Source organism: Rhinolophus sinicus, unplaced genomic scaffold, assembly GCF_036562045.2.
Source record: "Rhinolophus sinicus isolate RSC01 unplaced genomic scaffold, ASM3656204v1 Contig133, whole genome shotgun sequence".
NCBI classification, from domain to species: Eukaryota; Metazoa; Chordata; class Mammalia; order Chiroptera; family Rhinolophidae; genus Rhinolophus; species Rhinolophus sinicus.
The window spans coordinates 2,497-15,973 of NW_027423932.1; the positions used below are offsets into that span (position 1 = coordinate 2,497).

Here is a 13,477-nt window from a genome sequence, read left to right on the forward strand (position 1 = left end):
GATAAACTTCCGTTTGTGAGACCATACTTAGAGATTTGTAAAGGATTCATTCCTATTCTAAGATAAATAATATTACCTAGAGTTTGTGCTCAGTGGTTCACTGCTGGCAACACCACACTTCAGCTGTTCTAATCTTCCTCCTGCCTTTCCTCTTCAGATATGGTCCTTGATCAACAAGTGAGCTCAGGTCAGGTCAATGAGGATGTCGCCACAGGGTCCATGAGGCATTGATGAAACAGCATCACCATCAGAATCAGAAAAACTCACCAATAGAATTCCTATTGTCCGTTCCTTTGCTGATATCGGCAAAAAGCAATCAGAACCAAATTCCATGGATAAAAATGGTAAATGTTTCTTTATTGTACCCTTATGTTCATTATAGGTATCTGAATATCAAAGTGTTTCTAGATCCTGTAAAATATGTTTTATTTGAAAATGATCTATTGAAATTAAGATTGTTGTAGTAAAATTGTTTTTTTATTCATATAGTCTTATTATCAAGCTTCAAATTGTAGAAATTTTAACAAGAGTTTAAGTTTCCTAAAAGGCTTATGAAAGAATGCAAATGAAATTTTTATCTAATAAAAAGTTCTAGACTCAAAGGCAACAGACATAAACGGAACATCAACTGCATCCCATGCAAGGCCCTACCCTTTGTCCCATAGCTTGAGAATGTAATGCAGGGCTTTGATTACGGCCTTTTAGTTAAAATGAATATAATCACCATTTAGTGTTGGCAGAGAAAGACAGTGGTTTCATGTTGCTCAAAGTCAACAATTCCATGAGACAGTAACAATGGAAAAGAACAGCTAGTGCCTTGCCTAAGCCTGATTTCCAAGTCACGGGCTCATGGCTATTTGCAGTGTTACATTTTCAACATCCGTAGCCACCACACTAACCACCTTCACACACCAACACTGATGACACCAATCATTGTTTCCTAGCAATCATGACTTACTCCCCTCCCTGTGGTTTGTGCCTCAGACTGTTTTACCCTCCCTGTGTATTTTGTTCCTCCTTGCATCCCTTTGACCCTTCATCATTTATACTAAGGAAGTTGCTTAAGAATCTCTTGTTATTATCTGTCCTTTCCATTAGTCTTGTGAAGAAAAACGAAGTTATCATGAGGATAATATGAATTTGTTAACAAGTTTCCAGTTTTAAAAGATAAATATTAATGAAAAGTAATTTCAAATGCTTTACTAGAAAGACTCTGAATTCCACAAATGGGCTAAAGTATGTGTAGTGTCAGCATGAATTATTTTATGTAATTTCACTCCTATTTTCAAAAGCTTCAGAGGTGCCTTAAATGTGAATTTTTAAGCATGAAAATGAATTTTCTTCAAATTTCACTTTATATGGGAATTTTACCAGTTTTCAAACTATTGAATCAAATATACAAAACAAGTAGAATAAATGCTTTAATAAATCAATGAAGATCATTAGATACACTATTGTCTTAGAACATAGAACCAGTTCTTAATGGCAAAATGATTTTGAAATACTCATTTGATTTTATAAAGATGCTTAAATGACTTAATATAAGTCATTGTTATATGAAGAGTCTATAGTTGTGCCTATATTAAGTTCAATAAAAACATTATGAGCACTTTATGGTCTATACTAATTTGTATTTGTAGATTCCACAGAACATCTTTAGAATTTATAACTTGATTTGAATCCCCTCATATGTTTGAAAAGTGTTATTATGAACCACAATTTGCTTTAAAATATAATGACATCAAAATGAGGCTCTTATATTGTGTAACTTACTATAAATGTAGTATTTTACTACGCTTGCAGTACTAGTATTTATTTAGTATGATGATATAATGAAAATAGATTGAGATGTTGCTAATTTTGACTATGGACTTATGTCTACATGATTCCAAAGACCTTATTAAAATATTCCCATGAATTAACTCTCTATGAATGCAAGCAGATTTAGAAATAAACTTCTGCCTTCATTTCATTACTTTTGCTGGAAATCAGATAATAAAATATTATCAGATATCTATAACAAGGATATGTTTAAAGATGCAAGGATCTTGGGCTATGAACCAGCCATAATTTATATCTCAAATTCCATAGGGGATAATGTTTGCTACAAAATAATTTTCATGCATTTTATTCTTGAAGGTAAGAGGTACTAAATTTACTGGATGAGCTCTATATTGTAATATCATGCAAACAGGGACACACTATTTATTACTGCTTTAAACTTCTGTTAAACATAAAAAGACATAATAGAATTATAGCCTTGAATCACAAATCTGCATATAGATACATACAGATATAAAGTTTGCTGTGATCTTGGTTTTTGTCTTGTCCAGGTAACTGCTTAGTTTTTCTGAAAACTGGAATATTAGTTCTGAAGTTATTCTATTGCCATCTGTACAGTCAGCCTTTATCTGAACACACATAGATCCTTTTGAGGCATACACTAGGGTAATAAAAATTTGGAAACATTTCTAATAAGATTTATATATCCAATTAAGTATTGTTGGAGACTGTGTTGTCAGAAGTAGTTTTCTAAGCCTAGGCTTATAACACCTCCTTGCGACTCTGTTTTGCTTCCTCACACACTTTGCATAATTATGTGTGTTGAGAATACTGAAAATATGTATAGACTTCACCAATTTAGAAATAAATCTATCCAGAAGTAAAAAAAAGTGTGAAAGACCTTTATTACTAAGGTTCTCAATCTACTTATGAACTCTAAAAACTGACAAACTCTAGATAAACAAACAAATTAAAAATCATAGGCATAAACATAGATTTGATATTCTGGTTCAAAATATGCTGTAGAGATTTAATATTTTTGTGCAGTAGTACAGAGAGATGGAAAAGAATTTCAAGATATACAAAAGGGGATAATAATATTCTAATTATTAAAAAAATTTCTTCAGTAGAATAATTCCTATAGAAAGATTGACTTTTCTTTTAAGATTATAAAGTAGGCATTGGAGTTAGGATTTTCTACAAACTTGAAAACAGAAAATATTTGTCTTTCCAAGCATAACTTTTACTTTAGAGGCAAATCAGTGGAAATTCCCTCAAAAACCAACTGATACTTATGTAAAGAAGTTTAAAAGAATTATATAGAATAAGATTTCTACTTCCTTAATTGACTCATTCCTTTAGCACGAACTTCCCAAGGGTTAAACATTCTGAATTTGAAATGTGGACCTTCCCCATTTTATAGATTACACTTACAAGACAGTGATTTCCTTGCTCCTCTCTTCCCAAGTCCAAATTATTTTGTTCATAACTTTTTTTAGTGATTTGTGGTCATTTATCAATCTCACTTCCAAATAGTACACTGGTTTTACTTTTCCGTATATATTTCTTCTTGGTGTTCTGCACATTCTCTTAAGGGCTAAGAGGCAGAATGCTATGGATTCACCATGCATTTTTAATGCCACCATGCTGTGTTTAACTTTCACTTTTCATTAAGCATCAAAACTGTGAGAATTAAATGTCTGATTCTGATGTTTCAATAAAAAGTGACAGTTACATTTGGCAAAAACAACAGCGAAAATAATAGAAAAATAATATCTTCTTTAACATTAGAACACCAAAAGGATATGAGTGGAAAGGACTCAAAAGAAATATATCAAGAATTTTCAAATAATTCCTTGAAACTAGACTTTCTAAAAATAAAAATCAGCCTTTTCTGTTTAAGGATCTAGAAAGAGAAATATATCAATATTTGTATTTGTCATTTAGGTCATGCACTCAATTATATTTTAAGACATTTGGATTACAAGTGTGTTATAAAATATTATTACCCTTGTGATAAACTTTATACTAAAATAATTTAAAACAGTTTCCTTAGGTGTAGGATATCTTCATTCTACTGTGTCCTTTACTGATAAATCTAATTCCTTTTCACATATCTTTTTACCTTATTCTGAATACTTTCCAGTTGTACCTTTTATTTAAGATCTCAAAAGAAGTCACAGAGCAAAAGGTCTCTAACTTACTTTCAAAACCATAGGTTACTTAAGAACATTTAGATTTAGAAGGATGGGCTATGTGTATTAGATCTGCATAGATTCCAGCCCTTAAAACAATGTACGCATATGTATTGTGAATGATTTCTATTTATGGCCTTTGTAAATCAGTTTTATTGCTTTACAATTACTTATTATTATTATTATTATTTTTTTTTTTACAAATGTTGGACTTTTTGTCTTCAAGTGCATAATGTTTCTATGTTCATTTAGATAATTTATATGCATTCTTGTTTTGTAACTACAGTGGTATCCTAAGTAAGATAGAGTTTAAAACTTATCTGTCACAATGTTCTACCTCTGAAGAAAAAAAGCTAGAATAACAATTCTTAGAATTACATGAAAGAAAACATATTAAAAGATTCATGTAGGTGACAGAATTAAACATTGTATAATAAAGGTATTTTCCATTGTTCAAAAAAAAAATCAACATGACATTGGTGACACAACTGGTGGTTCTGTTCAGAGGCTGTCATGTTACTGAGTTTTGTAATGTCAAGACTGGATTTTAAAAGCAAAAATATTTCTAGTATTACGTGTTTAAATTTGTTATTTCCTATATTACATTAATTACTTTCAGGCATAATAATTTTTCTCCAGGTTTAATTCTGTGCATACTTTTTACGTTTCGGAAGTGAAGCTCACTTAGTCAACATTTTCTAAATATTTAGCCTTTCTTTCTTCATGTTCTCTATTCCCATGAATAAATGTATTGTTACACATGTATGTAACTTTGTCATTCATCTTTATATTTCTTTATTTTGCTCTGTCTTGTGTCTGTCTCTAACAGGCTCATCTCATCTCTGTACCTCCCTCATCTCCTACCCTTTGGGTACTCTAAATGCGTTGAAGGTTTCTGAGGTAGTGTAAACCAGTTTGGTCTCTAGGTTCATAGTAATGTACCTCCATGTCTTCATCCCAGTTTCCTTCTATTACACATGATTTTCAGTGGATTAAGCAATAGCAAATAATGATGTACTCAAGTAATATGTTATTCTCCTGTTGATTTGAATTTGGCCAAATAGAAATTTAAAAGCTGATGTTTGACACTACTTAGTGTACATAATTTATTTAAAGAAGAAGAAAACTGTAGGTAAGGATTTAAATGAGTGAATGTGGTACCTAACAGATTTTTTGAGAACATGTTTTTACAGTTGCGTTTCAGTAATGAGATGCTTCAATGATACAGAGTTACTTAAAATAAAAAATAGTACTTTGACATAATCTTATGTTCCTCCCCCACAACTTGATGATGAGGGAAATGTCTATGCTAGTCTCACAATAGACTTAGTGAAAAATTTATGGACTACCAAGTAGGAAGGCAGAGCTTCCATTTTCTAGTTAGTAGTCACTTGATTACTCTCAATTTTCTCCTGTGCTTGTCCCACATCTTTTATGATCTGCCTTGGAAAATACATGGTCTATAATAACTTTATATCTGACTGATATATGACCCCTACATGGAGGTCCAGTGGAAAAAAATGAATTCATGATTCAAATGAAAACTAATTCAAGCACTAGTTGCTAATAGGAATACTATAATATGAACTTTAATTGCTAAGATGTATAATATATATTAGAAATTTGGATTTAAGGTGGTGAACCCTTTGAGTTTAAAGGGTTGAAAAAATAAACATATATGGTAAATATATAAGGATAGTATTAGGTTTCTCAAATATTTCAATAGTCATGAACACTTCCCAGTTCATACTAATCATGTCCACTTTTTATTAGTTTTTGAATAATTTACCCTGAATGTAATAAGGTTACTGAGTTAATATATTTCTTTGAAAAAATTTTTTGGGATAGTCATCTGTATGCCTCATAACAGATGTGGTTAAACATTGCAATAACATTCATTTATAAAATATATTAATATGGACAGTGATCACTGTACAAAACGATGGTCATATAAATAAGTAGGCAAAAACATGTATATTCACAAGCATTGTGGCATATGATTAGACAACTTATCATAAAAAATTAGCATTCACAAAGCTTCCACACATATATGTGATTGCTAAATAATCCCTTTATACTATTTTGTTCTGGAGGGAGAAATATCCTAGCAAATTCTTTGTTATTTTTTAGAAAATATATTCACTTCTGGTGAAGTTAAAATCCTATACCTAAAAATTGTCATTCTATGACCTAGTATTGTTTTAGACTTCAGTGAAAAAATAAGGGATGCACTTTCAGAATCTAAATGTACCGATTCTTCATATGTAATAGTATTTGAATTAATAAAAGTCATTTTGAAATTTAAGCCTATCACCTTCTTCTGAAGGGCAGTGATAATTGGAATAAACTAAAGAATCAGTGTTTAGACAGAACTTGATTATGGTTGATAATAGAATTATAAAAATTATTTTAATTCATGAAGTTTCCAGTACTTGATAAACTATAATTTATGTGTGGATTTTAGTCTGCTAGATATAGATATAAATATAGACATAGACATAGAAAACAAAATTTTAAGCTTTATTTAAAGGTTTCTATGTTTTTCCAAATAACCCAAACCAAACTTGTTAGTTTAATTTTTAAATAATAATACCTGTACATTTTTCTGTATCCAGCCAAGTTTTCAGAGACTACCGTGAAGATATACACATAGAATGTATATTGCTTCATTTTAACAAATTAATGTACATGTTAAGAAATAACATTTGGAGTACTCTTTAAACTTTGTAGGACACTTGATGTGATTAAATATATTCAACTACTAATATTTACTACTATTATTTGACTATTACTGCTGAAATATAAGAGATACCAAATTTGTGGTTTATATTCCTATGTCATAAGTGGTAGTTTTAATGCTTTTTTTTCCCTGCACCAGCAGACATTCTATGTATATATCTAGAATCTAGAACTAGCAAGGAATTTACTGCCATCTAGTATGTCGCCTGCTAGTTAAATACTCTCCACTAGGGCATTACCTATATCACTTAAAATATTCATAGAAAATAGTTTTCAAATCCCTTTCTGATTATCAACTTTATGAGGTAATATTTTGTAAAATTTTCATATTATAACAAGAATACCATAGAACAATAAATCTCCAAGTCTATTAATGTGTACAAGATAAAATGCAAGTGCCAATGTTTTAAACGTATTACAAGAGCTGGATGTAATTTATGGAATGTTCTGTTTTTAAAGTTTGTATATGAAAACCAGACTTTAATTTATTTAATTTTTAAATTATAGCATATTTTCTATCCAATTAAATTTATTCAAAGTTGATGATTTTGCATTGGGTTGACTCTTTTTGATGTGTTTGCTGCTGAATTAAATAATTGTTCTTTCATGTAGTTTTATATAATACAAAGTAAATTATTGTAAGAAAGCAGATATGTTTAATTTTTTCATTCCTTGAATTTCATCACTCGATTTTACGGAACATTCTGTAAATTTAGGTTTAAATATATCTAATGTTCTAACTCATGAAAATATGGAGCAATGATGTGAAACTGGTGATTGAAGACATCTGTTAGTAGCACAAATGCATTATGTAAAAGGTTTTTTTTTAATTGCAGTTATTATTTTGAGAATGATAAATTAAATGGCTGCTAATGAACAGTTCACTGTCATAGCTGCACATTGCAGTTAGAAATGGGAGAATGAACATACTTGATGCAGCTTTAAGTGTCATTGCTCTAAGGTTTATATATATATATTTCTTTGAAAATGCTATAATCAGATTTTGTGTACATGGTTTGAGGTGAATTTATTTTAAAAAGTCATTTTAAAAATCTTCACCAAGTGTATTGTTTTACTTTGGTTATTGAAAGAAAATAAGTATTTTAGTTCTAGAAGAATCTTAAGCCCATTACTGTCAATAGAAAATTTTAAACCATGAAAAATTGTATCTATTAATAAATTGACCCCTGCCTGAGAGGATTGATAGTTCAGAAAGGGAAATTTTAGTAATATTTTAAAGTAAGTTATTAGTGTTTTAAATAAAACTTGATAGTTTCTAGATAACAAAATATAAGCTGTATTTCATGAGAGAATTTAAAGAAAAGGTTTTATTTGTATATGTGCCAGTAGTTTAGAGAAATTCAAATGAGTACAGACTGCAGTCATCGGGGAAGACAAGACTACAGGTGAACTTCGAATAAAGTTGGAATTTAGGTAGGTAGAGAGAAGAACTAGGCAGAGACAAGAGTGTATTTCTGATGTATAAGATGAGAATAAGAGCAGTATTTTGGAGTCACTGAATTATGATCATAAATATGGTCAAGGCTTCAAAGCTGGGTTGTCGTCATTGTTTCACAGCAAAAGTAATAAGTAAGGATGGGGAGAGGTTAAGGCAGAAGAGAGAGAAGTGAAATTAAGCAAACCCCATAATTTTTTATCATTTAATTGCTACATATGGAGAACTTAAGATAAATTGAAAGAAAATGTTTCATAATTAGTGAATAATGGACTTTGCTAGCTATTGTCATTTTCCCAGCTATACTGTTCACTTAACTAATATCATCATCTTCCCTATAATTGGGAAAGGTGACAAAATAATAAAGTTTCTGGTTAGTGTTAATGGAAAACTAATACAATTCAAGTTTATTGATCTTTTCTCTGCAGACCAATATCAGTGTGCTTATGCAATTATAATCAGTGACAAGCATAAAATCGTAATCATAGTGTTTGCTCTGTGTGAGGTAAAGGTATTTCTCATTGAAATTCCCATGTATAAATCTCTAAAAGTTATTATCAAATAATTTTTTTTCATTAGTTTATTTTTCGGATGCAATAGAAGCTGTAAATATGCTGTGTACTTTTCAGATAAACAGTAACATTAAAAAAAACATACATTTAAGGCAAATCATAATAGATGCCTATCTTATCTTTGTAAATACATGTATCATCAGTTTTGGATGAAATTTAAAAATCAATGATGTTTCAAAACTATTATTAGATTTAAATATTTTTTGTAGGTGATCTTTCTTCGTAGAGCATAACTGTTTAGTTAAAGAGTTTTAATCTGAGAATTGGTTTATATTTTCTTGGTTGAATTCTCCCATTTCTAGCTGTGACTGATAAATAAGAATCTTTGTATTTATACAGATCTATTTATATTGACCTTTCATGCTTACCTCATAAACTCATTAAGAAATCTATGTTAGTCGAATTTAATTCATTATTTCACTCAATATGTCTAGAGTTATGTAAGGAATTGTCCGTATTCTATAATAACAATCTCTTTTAGCAGGTCAGATTGTTTCTCCACAGTCGGCTCCAGCCTGTGTGGAAAATAAAACTGACGTGAGCAGAGAAAACAGCACTGTTGATTTTAGTAAGGTAAGCTTTTCTTTATTTAAGTCAGCTGCTGAATTATTCGTAGAAATTATTGCCCATTTTAAGAGGTGTTGACAAATTTTTCTGCATGTACATTTTTTATTACTTAGCCAGAGCTTGACATTGTTATAGGTAATGTTAGCATTTAAGTTCACATGTAACATTTTATTTATTCACAAAACCAAACGTGTAAGTTTTATGCATTAGTCTTTGGGTTTCAGCCACTTGGTAAAATGTATCTCTTCTAGTAAAAAGAAAAACTGGACTTCACAGAGAATTTAACAGAAGTTTATTGTTTAACACTTTGCTAGTTTTTTCAAAACAATTTTTTCCTCTCTTTGTAGCAAAGTAAATCATATATTAATAATATAAAGTTTCCTTGTCAGAATTCAGAGAAAGGCATTAGTGTAAGAAAACACTAGAACACAATAGAACTGAACAGTTTCGCATAAAAACATAATAGAGATTTACTGTTGAGGGATATATCTAACTGGAAACAATTCAAATGAAATCATTTACTTGAATTATTCTAAGAAAATGAGTCTGTGAAAATGATGTGATTTTGGTTAGCAAATTCCTGACCTTGTAGTTGTGCTATGGTAGGCTATATGGCAAACTGATACTTGAGCAGGAAAGAGGAGTTTAAATATTGACCAAAATAAAGAGGCTCAACACTTCTCTTTATCTGAGTGGCTGAAACAGTAGTAACTCGAGTGTTTGTGTGTGTGTATATGTGTGTGTGCGTATTTTCTCAGAAAGCCCCTTAGCACTGGCAATGATTTTAACAGTAGGAGGAGGTGGGAATGGGAGGCAGACGCAGAGGAAGTTATGTGCCTCAAGCTTCTGAAAAGGTTAAGAGCCATCAGCTCCTTATGGCTGTTTCACAATCCCCCTGCCAATGCCGAAATGGCCTCGGTCTAGTCACGTGCATGCTCTCACTCCGGTGTGAGTCTCCGTGGGAGCGAGGTGTACCAGCTTAAGTCTGTTAATTATGCGTGCAGGGACTGGGAGGCCATCAAAAGGCATACTAGTCCATGTGGGATGAAACAAAGGCATGAAAAGGACCTCCACACCAGCAAGAGAGAGAGGTGAGGGCATACTGGGCTGTGTTTCTATGGTGGTTCAACGCTCATTTCACTGTATGGAGGCATGTGATTCAAGTATTACCAGTATTAAGCCAGTTCAAATGTATTCCATTTGCCAAAATATCTTTGTAAAACATTACATATTCATTCATCTGCAAGTTGGAATAAAATTGTCACACTCTGCCATACATTTAATTTCTGATATTCTTCATTTGAAACAATGTCTTAAAAGCAGTGACATAAGAAGTTGCTTACTTATTTATGCAGGTATTAACAGTACAGCTCGGCCATACTCAACATTCTCAAAAACAATGATAATAAGTCACATCCTTTCAATAAATTACCCTTTAACTTTTTTTTAAGGATATCACCCCTTGACACTGAATTTTATATCTCCATATCATTTTGCTTTTAGTTGACTGACCTATCTTTGGCAGCGTCAAAAATGCTTCATCGCATTTGAAAGAAAATGAATTTTGCCAGTTGGAGAGAGTCTTATCTTCAGGTCTCCCCAAACAATTAGAACTATAAAAGAATTAAAAACAGATTTTCCTTCTTTTCCATTTTCTTCTATTGGGTTTTCAATCTCTTGTCCATTTTATCTTTTAATAGGCAAGCTAAATTTCTAGCACCCTCTACTCAGTGCCAACTATTTATATTCATCAGTCAGAACACTGCACATGGGAAAGGACATGGCTTTTGAGAAAGAGTTTGAGATCTTGAATCCTAACTCTAGCGTTTATAAACTATCTGATCTTGGAGAAGTCCTTTGAACTTCAGCTTTGTTATTTGTAAAAGAATAATAATAATACCTAGTTATAATTTTGTTGTGAAAATCAAATGAGATAATACAAAGAATGCATGGTAGAGTTCTGGGACATAGTAGGCATTCAGTAAAGGTGGCTATTATTATTATTATTATTGTCAAAAAAATACTAGACCAGAATCTAATATATTAGAATATACTGTGAATATTAGAATATATATATTAGAATATATATGTATCTTAGAATATGTCTAATATATTAGATGTCTAATATATTAGAATATATAATATTCTAATATATTAGAATATACTAATATACTGTGCCTTGAACAGTATTTGGGATGTATTTGTTGAATGAATCCTGTGAGATTCAAAATAATTTAAACCTTTAGTTCTAGAATGTTTTTGAACAACCGTTAAATTAACACTTCTTACTTTATAACCTGGGAGGGCAGGATAGTACAGTTTGGAAAGAACAAATGTGATCCATCATATGGAAACAAATTTTAGTGTCAAATTTTGTAGGTACATGAGAGAAGGTTTTTAAGCCTAATGACTTCAGTTAGGTAGTAAATTAATCACAGTTCAGCTAGTCTCCAGGTTATTTTGTCCACTTAAATATTTTGAGTTTTAATATGTAGATTCCAAAACCCAGAATTTTGAGATGTTAAGAGTAAAAACATTCATTTCACGTGACTCGATCCTACATCCTATCTACATTCAATCTACACATAGTTAACCCTTCCAATGAATGGATATGCCCATCAAATTTATTCATTTAAGGTATGTTTTTAATATAATCTGAACTGTCAGGTATTTGCTTCCTAGATTTTTATTAATAAGCAGACATGTCAAAACACTCTATATTACTGTTTTTTAAACTGACATGTAGAGGTTGGTTATTTTAGTATATCCCAAATGTTGGTGGTGTTTCTTTTATTTCAAATGACTCAAAAGAAACCTTCACATTATTTTCTATGTAAAAAAAACTTTCTTCTGCATAAATCTTTAGTATGTGAAACATAGTCAAAAGACTTGGACTATTAAATCCTAGAACTCTAGGAAACCTTAGAAATTTAGAAGGTGAGGAAGCTGAATCCCAGAGATATTAAGAGAGCAGCTCAACGTCACTAGCTGGTTTGTGTCAACACCATTTCTCCCCAGAGGATCCCTATTAATTTTCTTGTACTTTTTATAATGGGCTTAAAATTTAAACTTTTCCCTAAAGTCTCGTCTGTATTTCCTGCATTGCAGTGTGTAGCTTGTCCAGACACTTCCAGTTCTACTATGATCTTCTGTCTTTGTTCTCTAGAGATATAATAGTTCCTCACCCACAGCTTAAGCACCAAATGTCCAGAATAAAGCGTCTTTTCCTTAGCATGAAGGTCTAGAGGACCCAGCAAATGAACGTAAATCCAGATCCATCACAGTATAGCTTGATTTCTTTAAGGTCCTATTCAGAGGAAGAGAAAATTCCAGTATTTCTTTGTCCATTCCTGTGTTTGAGTCTACTTGAGGGTTGTCTTAGAGGTATAATTCAACCTAATTCTTCAGAGCCCTTTTAGGTATTTGTAACTTTATAAAAGGTTAAACTGTGGTCCTTACATGTGATCTTTTGTTATATTAAAAGGTAGTTAAATTGCCAAATAAGGTTTTTTATGAATTGTATATTGACACAAAAACAAAAATACAGGACTACCCCAGGAATAATATAAATATAATTGTAAATATAATAATTAGGTAATAAATTACATAATCTATTACCCACCAAGTATATAACTACTTCAAGAATAATATAATGTAATGAGTATAATATAATGGCTACTCCAGATATATATTATTTAACTATAATTTATTATATTTAAAAACAAAAGATAAATTTGCTACTCCTGAAATTTAATTCTGTATATTTAATGTTTTTTTCCAAATAACAGATATCAATTAATGATATATTACGTATTATATAATGCAAAAAGAAAATCATGTGTAAGGACCATATATTTCCTTTTATAAAATTAAAACTATTTTAGCATACAATGTACTCCTTGATTTAATTAAATTGTATCTTAAAGCAGTTATTTGTATAATTGCCACCTTCCTGAGGCACAGACTTCAATAATTAAGACTATGGTATTTGTCAAACGATAAATGAATTTATAGAAAGTTTTCCAGGTGGAATTTAAACTTATTAAAGTTATAACAGGTATTATCACTGTGACTCATATTGCTTATCAATTATAGATTTTTCTTAAAAAAGCTATTTTCTTATTTAAATTTTTTTTTAGTGTATTAACATTGAATAATTGATTTTC

At 30.8% G+C, this 13,477-nt stretch overlaps 1 long non-coding RNA gene across 1 annotated transcript; it reads left to right on the plus strand.

The window, feature by feature from the left end:
- The first annotated feature begins 257 nt into the window (after positions 1–257).
- Positions 258–10,337, plus strand: LOC141569906 (uncharacterized). The gene is made up of 3 exons (XR_012493658.1): positions 258–344; positions 9,226–9,317; positions 10,316–10,337. It is a non-coding gene; the product is annotated as an uncharacterized LOC141569906 (long non-coding RNA).
- Positions 10,338–13,477: the final 3,140 nt, after the last annotated feature.